Below are 12,124 nucleotides of genomic sequence, written 5' to 3' on the forward strand. Positions count from 1 at the left end.
ATCCACGTATTTTCAATCCGAGAGAGCTGCAGTAGTTAAATCAATGAGCCATCGACATAGTCAGTGTGGTAACGTTATTATTGCATCCAAGATTGATACACGGCTGGCTAGGCAGTTGGTAGTCATAGTCTTGTGTTATAAAATAAATAAACAATCAGCAATGTCTCGCTTCATGAATGGCCAGCAGTAGCCTAACAGTACTGCTCCTAAAAAAAACAATTTACAAACGTTAACGTTAACCACAGAGAGAGAGAGAGAGAGAGAGAGAGAGAGAGAGAGAGAGAGAGAGAGAGAGAGAGACTCACTGTTTAGTTGAAACGTCCAGGGCAGGAGAGCTTGATAAACGTGTATAATCCACTGATGATGTATTCCAGACCACTGTCCACTGTAGTCTGTCTCCAGACTGCATCCGCCATATAGCTTGTTAGCCAAGTGTTAGCTCGTTAGCACAACACAAGTACATTCCTTTGTCCATTTCCGCTCGAACAGACTGCAAACTACCTGGCGTTCTATCGCCATGCTCTAAGACAAACTCTAACCTTAACCAACTTTGAAAGAGTGCCTAAGCTTAACAGTCTAAAGAACTTGCAGTCACGGCACGCTCGTCTAAGACAAACAGCTGCCTGCATCATTCTCACAACAACACAACTATCTCCACCGACCAACCTAGGAATAACCTAGAATTGGAACATTAGAAATTGGATTCGGCCAATCAGAGATCGTCTCTGTGAAATTCTGCTACGGAAAAAAATACTGGCGTCGGCCAATCAGAGAGCGTCTCCGCGAAATGCGGCTACAGATATTCTTGACGCTACTGGCTAGACCGCTTCAAATCGCGCCCGGATTCCAACATAATAGTCATATTTCAATGCACAACGCGTTATGCACTGATTGGCTGTGACGGATACAGCGATCAAACTGTGACGCGCACTCAGAGCGCTATCGCGTATAGCCCGGGCCGAGAAATACAAAAAAAAAAACGTGATGTCACTTCCTGCTCTGGAAAACGAGTGTTTTTTAATTGCGATAATAACGTTATATTGTGCATTGGAAATACAAACATACTTAAAATGAGTAAATATTATTCATTTTAAACATGTTTATATTATTTATAGGGCTATAAAACAAAAAACAAAAAGATACTTTTTCTTGTTCTACTCTCATATAACCAGGCAGGGCCTGAAGGGGGGGCGGCGCCCTTGCGCCCCTAGTGGCAGAGCCGCCACTGTGGAAGAGAGAGAACTAAAGGCCTCTATTGCCAAACATCAGGTGTACTGATTGGTACATGTGTGAAGAAAAGGAGGAATCACTATGTTCACCTACCAGGGTTTATCTAGAGTTCTAAATCCACACTTTCCAGCTAATTCCTTTTCATATTGCACATTTTCAGAAGCTGCAGAGAGAGTGGGTATGAATGGGCCAACGCAGGAGTTCCGTTTGATTTAGTTAAGCAGTGTGAGAAAATCCCTTTCCAAAGCTACACTGATGAACAACCCTGTGTGTGTGCATGCGTGTGGGGCATTAATTTGTGTGTGTGAGTGCATTTGTGTGGTCTCCAGATTCAAGTTTACAGTACAAGTCCAGCCAGCACAGTACTGTAGCACCACACAAGCACCACCGATACAATAAAGCCTGCAGATAGCAGAGCCACACCAATCGGATCATTTGTTCAATAGAAACGTTGCTGTGTATATTTCCTTTTTTTTTGGTACCGAAATAAACAAAGAAATAATGAAATAATGAGCGTTGGTGGATTTGCCCTCAGCCAGTGTTGAACTAACGCATCGTATACAGTATATCTGAGCTGGTTTTCCAAACACTTGTCTTAATTATGCTTTGTGCCCTCTCCTTTGTAGAAACCCAAGTCTGCATTGTGCTAGCGGAGACAAAAATAAATCCCAATGCAAACAAATGGATACAGGCGAGTTGTCGATATATATAACATACTATATATATATACATATTATGCTGTAGTTCCTGCTCAGTTGCACATATTATACATTAAAGGGGCAATTCAAAGAAAAAACAACACAAATTTATTTTGCACATAATCTCACACATATCCCATTGCTCTAAACAGTTTTGCACACATTGATTTAGTTTGGCAGTTATTGAGAGCTAATGCTAATATATCCTCCTGTGATGTCACCAGAGGAATCCTTGTGTTGTGTAAATTACAGCTCAATGAAATGATTTTCAAAGATTCAGTGTCCTCTGGTGACATCAGAGGAGGAGATATTCAGATTCATTAACTCTCCATAACTGTCACGCTAAATGTGTGCAAAACAGTTCAGAGCCATGGGATATGATGAGTGAGATTATGTGCAAAATGTATCTGCATTGTTTTCCTGTGAAGTGCCCCTTTAAGTACAAATACACATGAACAACATGAACAATTAGACTTACACTGTTGATGATCGACAGCATCATCTGAATGATAGATTTGAAGACATTGGTCCTTAGATACCACACAGCACGGAGGAGCTGAACCCTCTAGGGGAGTAGGGAAACAAGTTATTCTCATTTTTCTTGTGCCATAGGTCCATAGGCTTCATAGGTTCTTACGGCAAATGCTCACTTGAAAATATTTGGCCTGACGGTGGTTCTAGAGGAAAGGTCACAGGCTCATCAAAATCAATAGGGTGGTCATGAATGTTCACAGCATTGATTGATTGATTGAAAACTTTATTAACAGATTGGAGGAAACTGTACATTGGTGGGGGATTTGGACATTTACAGGGGCCAGTTTCTAATTGCAGCTACCCGTAGGTGCTGGTTTTGAAGGAGGGTAGGGATTCACATTCCTTCACGGCTGTGGGTAGGGCGTTCCACATTGTTGTGGTATAATTGCAAAACGTGTTTAGTCCCTTGTTTGAGCCGAATCTGGGTTGAACATGATTTGCAAATGTGAAAAAAAAACTATTCCCATTATGGCATTCACGTTTTTGGGGGAATATCATTCATAACCATGAGGTGGTCACACCTTGCCAGCACAGGAATATACAGTAATGGAAGGTATTTTTTTTATCAATGTGTCACAGGAAATATAATTACTTAGATATTGTTTTCACATATTGGTCCAGGTAAATCACACAAAGTAGAGGCTATTAATCAGTGAGAATTCATTATATCGTTAATTGGCTGCATTTGAAGAACTGGATGATAATGAAAGAGCATAACGACAGATAATTACAGGTGCTATTGGTTCCACGGCACGCACACGTGCACACACACACAAGCACATGCACATGCACACACACAGACACACACACAGTACCACTGGCTATATCCTCCTGAGACCCGTTCTTTGATCTTTGTACTCTGTGGAGGACATTGGTTGACCATGCATATCTCTCCAGGTTTTTGAGCTACATTAACTCCTGTTGTCCGTTAAAGAGGACATCCTGGGCTTTCCAGTGATATCTCACTTGTTACTTGTTAATTCTGGGAACATCCTCTTTCTTTTCAGCAAACATGGCTAGCATCGTGACAAGCACATTTTATAAAAAGAGGAGAGATAAGTCAAATAATTTACTTTCTACTATGATACACATATAATGTTCTTGTTCCTTAACATGTTAGGAATAGAATATGAGTTTAAAATGCAATTTAAATTTTTTTGTTTTGATGTAGTAGCACTTTTCTGAATGTCAATTAAAAAGGACATTGGGTCCATTTTGATGTTAAAATTCTTAACATGTCTGAACACTGTTCTAGGTGACAGATCTGATGCAGAGAGACTCCTGTACAGGATAGTGGAGGGTAACTCTGATCTGGAGCTCTCTGATAATGAGGAAGAAGGAGAAAGAGAGTTTGAAGTTGTCGCTGAACCTGAGGCAGACGAGGTAGAAAGCAAAGAAGAAGACCCTTCAGACATAGAGCCAGAGCCAGAGCCAGAGCCAGAGCCAGAGCCAGAGCCAGAGCCAGAGCCAGAGCCAGAGCCAGAGCCAGAGCCAGACAGGGAAGACGTCCACTGTACTACATGGCACTACAGGGCACTACAGGGCACTACATGGTACTACAGGGCACTACATGGCACTACATGGCACTACATGGCACTACAGGACACTACATGGTACTACAGGGCACTACATGGTCAGGCAGGGCGCCTGTAGCTGTTCCGCAACCGTTCCTATTTCCGGGATAGGCCTGATTGGCCCCGACAGGCACGTGACCCGCCGCGGCCACGCCCCGCGGCAGCCCCAGGACGCGACGCGGCAATGAGGCTGCTGTGGTTCACCTCAACGCCGCCCGCAGCATTAGGAAGGAGTTTGCGGTGCCTTTCACATCGCAGTCATCAGTCATAATAATATCATCAGTCATCTCTAATAATATTAATCACTGTTCAATGTACTAATATACAATACGGCTCACTTTTCCCACTTCAATGACAGAGCCGCTGTTTAATAATATTGTCGCGGCGGAGCTCCGTCGCGGCTGCATTATGTAGCAGTAATCCCCCCTTTTTTACCATCGACAAACTAGCTCAATTGGTAACGCTGCTTGGCTGTGGATCCTATGGTCCTAAGTTCGATTCCCTTAAGTTTTTTATTTTTTTTTAACGTGCATTGCACTATAGCGTATTGTATATTGTATATTGTATGGTTGCACTGCAACCCATACACCTTACTGTAAATTGTACCATACAATATACAATATACAATACGCTATAGTGCAATGCACGTTAAAAAAAAAAAAAAAAACGTAAGGGAATCGAACTTAGGACCATAGGATCCACAGCAGTTACCAATTGAGCTAGTTTGTTGAGACATGGGTACTACAGGGTACTACATGGTACTACATGGTAGTACATGGTACTACAGGGTACTACATGGTACTACAGGGTACTACAGGGTACTACATGGTACTACATGGTACTACATGGTACTACATGGCACTACAGGGTACTACATGGTACTACATGGCACTACAGGGTACTACATGGTACTACATGGTACTACATGGTACTACAGGGTACTACATGGCACTACATGGCACTACAGGGTACTACATGGTACTACATGGTACTACATGGTACTACAGGGTACTACATGGTACTACATGGTACTACAGGGTACTACATGATACTACATGGTACTGCAGGGTACTACATGGTACTACATGGCACTACAGGGTACTACATGGTACTACAGGGTACTACATGGCAATACAGGGTACTACATGGTACTACAGGGTACTACATGATACTACATGGTACTACAGGGTACTACATGGTACTACATGGCACTATAGGATACTACATGGCACTACATGGTACATGGCATTAAAGGGTACTACATGGTACTACATGGCACTACAGGGTACTACATGGTACTACAGGGTACTACATGGCAATACAGGGTACTACATGGTACTACAGGGTACTACATGATACTACATGGTACTACAGGGTACTACATGGTACTACATGGCACTATAGGATACTACATGGCACTACATGGTACATGGCATTAAAGGGTACTACATGGCACTACATGGCACTACAGGGTACTACAGGGTACTACATGGTACTACATGGTACTACATGACAATACAGGGTACTACATGGCACTACATGGTACTACAGGGTACTACTACTACATGGTACTACAGGGTACTACATGGCACTACATGGCACTACAGGGTACTACAGGGTACTACATGGCAATACAGGGTACTACATGGCAATAATTCATATTGGCGTTTTTTTTTTTTCATGAAGAATGACCCATTGTCTATTGTGAAGGACATGCTGTAATTTTTTTAATAAATAATTTTTTTGGAAAAGCTAAATTGTGAGATGTTTCTTTAAGTCCAAATAGTCCGAAAATCATAAGAAAACTGAAATTTGAAGATACATTTTTTCCTCGGTTCTCAGGAGGATATGGCTGCCTTTGATGTGAATTAGTTGTGTGAAATCTGTGCGGATGCTCAAAGACCTTTTCATTTTTTCTCATCACAGAGAAAACGACCTCAATGATTTCATGGTATTGGAAAAGAAAAGAAAACAGATATAGCCAGACTTTCAGAAAGCAAACATTTCTCATACTTTCTTTTATTTTGTTAGCATTATTATTATTATTATTATTATTATTATTATTATTATTATTATTATTGTTATTATTATTATTATTATTATTATTATTATTATTATTATTATTATTATTATTATTATTATCATTATTATTATTATTATTATTATTTTATTATTATTATTATTATTATTATTATTATTATTATTATTATTATTATTATTATTATTATTATTATTATTATTATTATTATTATTATTATTATTATTATTATTATTATTATTATTATTATTATTATTATTATTATTATTATTATTATTATTATTATTATTATGATTATTATTATTATTATTATGATTATTGTTGTTTTTATTATTCGTTTTTGGCCTCTGTTTAAGATGGGACTCATCCATCTCTTGTGGCATCTCAGACATGGGCACAGCTCTTCAAATCAATGGCTCATTGACTGGCCCAGCCACAGACATGGACATACGTCAGTGTCTGTGACAGTTACACAAACGGAACAGGAATACAAATTGGGCTTTGCTGTCTGACTGAGAGGGCTGGGAGAGAAGATCATTGGCAATCATGACACAAATCCATCTCTGATTCTTGAAAGACCCCGTTTATATTGTTGAAACCCCCCCCCCCTCCTGGTCCCTCCCCCCAGGTCTCCTCTTACTCCGCATAGGTCGATATAGTCACGGGCTAGAATAGCCCCCTTTCTTTGACTGCCAACAGCAGTTCAAGCTGAGGTTGTTTGGAGGACGTTTTGACAATGGGAGGAGGGCTAGGGGGGGGGGGGGGGGGGGAGAAAAAAACACCAGCCGCTAGCTTTGCTGTTTATTGATTGCAAATGCGGTGAGAGCTTAATTGATTCACACTCCCGAGATCAACACGATAATCTCTTGGCCTTGGGAGTACAGTGTACTCGGCAGGTAACAGACAAACAGCCAGGGGAGGACACGGAACGGCCTTAAACAGCTCAAATAAAAGTTAAGTTTCACAGTTAGCAGGAGAACACTGTGTGTGTGTGTGTAGGATGCTGATGGAAATAGGAAAAGTATGAACACGCCAACGTGCTCACAGTATAGAGACCATACACCCACACACAAGCAGAAATATGAATATGGAATTGTGTGCACGCACACACACACACACACACACACACACACACACACACACACACACACACACACACACACACACACACACACACACACACACACACACACACACACACCCACCCACACACAAACACACAAAAACCAACATGTGGCTCCCCAGTGTGCGTGTCCCTGTTTGACACCGCTATGCACAAGCCGAGCAAAGACAATCAAGTGTATCTTAAGCAGTTGTTCTCGCATTTTAAAGCGATTGTGACACACAAGTTCTGGGATGGATCCGGCAGGGCAGACGCGGCCTGCTGTTTATCGCAGGGTCGTGAGACAGAGCCGTCCATTTCTCACAGATCTATCCATCCTTTGTCATCGGGTTGGGGAGAATACATGCTTTTTTACTGCTCTAGTCTTCTGTCAGCGTGTCGTCTCTTCCGCTCGTCCTGAACCACAGTGGCGGTTTTCCTCTTCACAGTGGCCCGGCTACAGAGGCTCCTTGATCTTATATCATATTGGTTCCCGCTCCAATTCCAAGCAACTATTTATTGTCAATAATCTTATCTATTTCTATTATCCATCCATCCATCCATCCCTCCATCCCTCCATCCATCCGTCCGTCCATCCATCCATCCATCCATCCATCCATCCATCCATCCATCCATACATCCATCCATCCATCCATCCATCCATCCATCCATCCATCCATCCATCCATCCATCCATCCATCCATCCATCCATCCGTCTACTATCAGTTGTTTTTCTTTCCTCTCATCTTGAGCTACAGGAGGGGCATCCATCCCTCTCACACCTCCATTTTTAATCCCTAGTCCTAACAGCGGCTGCCACGGCCCCCGCTCAGCTCGTTAGAAAGCCTCCGACAGGCTCTCTCCCCTGCCACTGACCCCCCCCCCCCCCTCCTCCTCCTCTTCTCTGGTACTTCCAAGGTGGGAGGCTTTTGAATCAAGAGGGGAGACAGGAGTCATGGATGTCATCACTGCCCCGCGGGCAAAGCCGGGTAACAAGCGATCGGATGGACACCTGAAAGGCCTGCTGGAAAATGAAGGGGCCCTTTCAGAAGGTGTTCCGGGCCTTGAAGGGAAAAAGGCAGGCTGAGGCCGCTGAGGGACCCGAGCCCGTCCCCCGCGCTCTGTGGACCAAGAAAGAATGTCCTGATCAAGAGCGAGGCTGAGGAAGAGGGAAGGCTGGGAGACCAGAGAGATTTGGCACGTTCATATATACTGTATATTTCTGTGTGTGAGTGCGTGTTCCACCATGTGTGCATATTGGAGGCACAGGGAAAGGGCCTTCGCTGTTTTCAGACTGAATAAGAGCATTGCAGGAGGGCACAGATCATCCTTTTAGGCCATTTCTGTACAGTCCATAAGAAAGTTTCTCCCTGTGCGACACAAAGCGGATGTAACAGTGACGCCCCGGCGCTTCACAAATGAAAGGCAGAGCCATCCACAGTGTGGCTGAAGAGTTTTTTTCTCTTCTTTTTTTTGGTATGAAAACAGATGGTTGGATGTGCCTTCTTCTGCCTTGTTACTGTGAGATCCTGTGATGCCAGAGCTGATCTCGGAAAACGGATCAAAATTCTTTTGAGTTACCTTTAGAGGAATTCCCCCCGTGATGCTCAACACGGCTCAGTCATCGGGTTTATGTATTTCCATACCTAGCCCCATTACAGGAGACGTCAAGGACAGAGACGAGACTTTTTAGATGAAAGCAAATAGTCTACACAAAATCCACTTAAAACTGAGTCTGGCTGAGGGGTAACTTTTGTCAACACAATAATCAAAACAACATTGCGTGCACCTGAAACTTGCCGGCGGCTATGGAGTTCAATAGAACACGATCATAACCTCACGCGGTTTGAATCCAGGGATGTGGACTTCATACATTTTGGATAGATCTTGGGTTAACAGACCTGATCTTAGAGGGACGGCATACATACAGGAGGCAGAAAGTACTTGAGGTATATACAGTACTAGTATCTCAATTGCAGGGGTCTTACAAGCTTTTCTGCAGTACTCCTAATTTTTTTTTTATTTATGACACCTGCACCTACTGTTAGTTACTTTTAATAAGGGTTCAATTTACGAGTAATATGTTGTTTTTAAATTGTATCTAGGCAACAAAGAGAACACTAGGGAAAGTGTGAGTGGACCACCAAACCTTTAAGATTACTGTAACCTCCACTTTCAAACATGTATCATGGTATTTCCATCAGTTTTTGGTCACTACCATCATGAGAATACCATAATGTAAATCTGTACTCTCGGTTTAGAAATCTGTGTGCACGGTTTAAAAATCTGTGTTAGTGTGTGGCAGCCATACCAGATAGCAAAAGACATTAATTAAATGTTGGATTTTGGTCAGATTGGTTATTTTTGGTTGAGGTTGAAAAAGCTATGTTTATTCAATATTTAAATTACAGATACCATTTCAACATTTGAAAAACTGTTGTTGAATCGATTTAGTATAGCTTGTTTTTCAATGTTGAAATGCCCAACAATGAAATTACATGGTTACAACGTAGTGCTAATAATGCCCCCTCCCTTCCCCCCTCCCCTTCGAGGGGGTAGTCGTAAGCAACTCGCGAGACCAGCTAGAAGATATCACGGGTCTTGAGGTATTAAAAGAAAAACTTGGTGCCATGGTGTGAGGTTGAAAAAGCTATGTTTATTCAATATTTAATTACAGATACCATTTCAACATTTGAAAAACTGTTGTTGAATCGATTTTGTATAGATGCTTGTTTTTCAATGTTGAAATGTCCAACAATGAAATTACATGGTTACAACGTAGTGCTGATAATGCCCCCTCGCCTCCCCCCTCCCCTTCGAGGGGGTAGTCGTAAGCAACTCGCGAGACCAGCTAGAAGATCTCACAGGACTTGAGGTATTAAAAGAAAAACTTGGCGCCATGGTGTCTTCATTCAGCGTGACTAGTCAAGTGTGCACAACTCTTTGGTAAGTCCTTGACAATATAATGTATTATGCTATTCACATTAGGCATGTGCCGGTAACCGGTTTCACGGTTTGAAAATGTCAAAACCCCCGGCCTGGAAAGTAGCGTTTACTTATAACAGCGCGAGCTAACGTACGTCAGCTATACAGACCATGCGAGTCTGCTAGCTTAGCCAGCTACACAGACCATGCGAGTCTGCTAGCTTAGCCAGCTAACGTCGGCTACACAGACCATGCGAGTCTGCTAGCTTATACGTCAGCTAAACAGACCATGCAAGTCTGATAGCTTAGCAAGCTAACGTCAGCTACACTCTAACGTCACGAGAACGCCGCCATCTTGGTATGGGGGAAACAAATGGATTTCTACTGATCAAATGTCTGCGTTGAGCTCTGTTTTTATTACATATTTTATCACATTCTTGTTAATTTCATAACCTTTTCATATAATTTGTTTTGGAAATATTGAGGCCAACATGGCATTTCACTATTTCGAAAGCCTTTCTGGTGATTCTAAAGTGTATGTTTCCCCCCCAAGCCATAGACATGCACTTAGACAGAAAGTTAAACAGACAGGAAGTTGACTTCGAGAATGATTCCAATAACTGCTATTATTCGGGATAATTCTACCACAAAAGGTAACGTTTATGACAAATATTGAAACATAGTTAGCATTCAGCAACAATTAGATTTGAAAATAGTTTCAAAATGGTGCCACCTTGATCAAATAAAAAAGCTACTGTACATTACAGTAGATTTCATTATCTGTTCTCATGCACGCTGGTGATACTAAATCCAAATTGAACTCGGGCAATTGAAAGATAGTATATATAAATGTGCCAATTGGCTATAATAAGGTAATTTATAAGCCTGCTATTGTATATTCTATGATAATATTTCAAATTGCATTGGTCCGGATGGGAGAATTCAGTACAGTATCTACAGAACCTTCTGTTTAATAATCTTCCCTTTATTTATTTTACACATGATCTCAAGAAGGTATTGAACGAGATCAGTGGCCGTTTTTAATGTTTGGTCATTATTAGCATGGTGTTATTCACTGTCAAAGATGCAAAGAAAAATCATAATTCATATTCTCCTTTGTTTCATCACAATTTAAGCAAGCCTAGTAATAGACACAATATTTCTGACACTGTGAATACATTAGATAGATAGATGACCCTAGATACCAAGAATATGCAAATAGCCTTGTAGAAGTGGAGCAATATTCCATTTACCTAGGTATATATTTTAGGCGGATTTTCAGAAAATAGGCTCCGGGTGGAAGAGGTTTAAATCTTTTAAAATATGTTGGAAGGACCTGATAAATTAATAATTTGGCTGATATATATATTTGTTTTATGCATATATTATTTTAATAATTTTTCCCCTCTATTTTCAGGGACTGGAGGGTTCACTGCAAAACACTGGCCAAGTAATAAAAAATAATAATAATTATAGCAGCACCACCTCTTTTCTATTTAGACCTGTTGTAACCTATACGTTGTTATACCTTTCAATCCATAATGTTACAGTAGGTTCATTATGCATTGTGTGTACTGACTTTTAATAATTTTGTTTTTGCAATAGTGATTGTTTTTGTATGTTTTTTTGTGTGTGGACCCCAGGAAGACTAGCTGGTTGCTATCGCACCAGCTAATGGGGATCCCTAATAAAATACAATAAAATAAAATCCGGGAGTTAATGGGTTAAGATGGCTTCTTATGAATCGTATTGGGCTAAAAGACGTAGAGTCATTCGAACTGTAAGGGGCATAGATAAAGATATCCTTAAGGAATATGAGGAATCTCTGCATAATCAAAGAGAAAATATTTACCCCTGTGTGAATAGGGAACCTGCCTTCACAAGCTCACACTTTTCCCAACTAGATGCACTACCAGCTTCACATGTAGACATAGAAAATGGTCATATAGATGGCAGTGTAGCTGGCAATGATGAAGTTGAGTCCGATGTGCAAATGGAAAATGATCATTCTGATGGTAGTGCA

This window comes from Notolepis coatsorum (genome assembly GCF_963971535.1).
Source record: "Notolepis coatsorum genome assembly, chromosome: 1".
Taxonomy (NCBI): domain Eukaryota; kingdom Metazoa; phylum Chordata; class Actinopteri; order Aulopiformes; family Paralepididae; genus Notolepis; species Notolepis coatsorum.